This window comes from Elephantulus edwardii, unplaced genomic scaffold (assembly GCF_000299155.1).
Source record: "Elephantulus edwardii isolate Elephantulus edwardi_28Jun2011 unplaced genomic scaffold, EleEdw1.0 scaffold00063, whole genome shotgun sequence".
NCBI classification, from domain to species: Eukaryota; Metazoa; Chordata; class Mammalia; order Macroscelidea; family Macroscelididae; genus Elephantulus; species Elephantulus edwardii.
The window spans coordinates 5,026,063-5,026,717 of NW_006399813.1; positions in this window are offsets into that span (position 1 = coordinate 5,026,063).

Here is a 655-nt window from a genome sequence, read left to right on the forward strand (position 1 = left end):
ATTTTGTATAATATTTCATGAGTTCCTTGTTTTTCAATGCAGTGTAGTATTCCATTGTGTGAATATACCACAGCTTCTCTATTCATTTGTTTATTGATGGGTACTTAGGTTGTTTCTAACTCTCTGCTATTGTGAACAAAGCTGTGATAAACATGGGTGTGCATTTATCTGCTTGGGTGGTGGTTATGGTTTCTATGCTGTATATTCCCAGTAGTGGAATGGCTGGGTCAAATGGCATTTCTATTTCCAACTTTTTGAGAAAGCACCATACTGCCTTCCAAAGTGGTTGCACTATTTTACATTCCCATCAACAGTGAATAAGGGTTCCAGTTTCTCCACAACCTCGCCAGCATTTGTTGTTTGCTGTTTTGTTAAATTTTGCTATTTTTTTACTGGGGTGAGATGATATCGCATAGTTGTTTTGATTTGCATCTCTCTTAGAGGTAGGGATTTTGAGCACTTCTTCATGTGTTTGTTTGCCATCTGAATGTCTTCTTTGGTGAATCGTCTGTTCATATCCTGTGCCCATTTTACAATTGGGTTCTTTACCTTTATCTTATTGTGGTGCTTGAGTATTTTATAAATCCCTTATCTGACATGTCCTTACCGAATATTTTTTCCCGGTCTGTGGCTTCCATTTTTTCCTTCCCCCCCC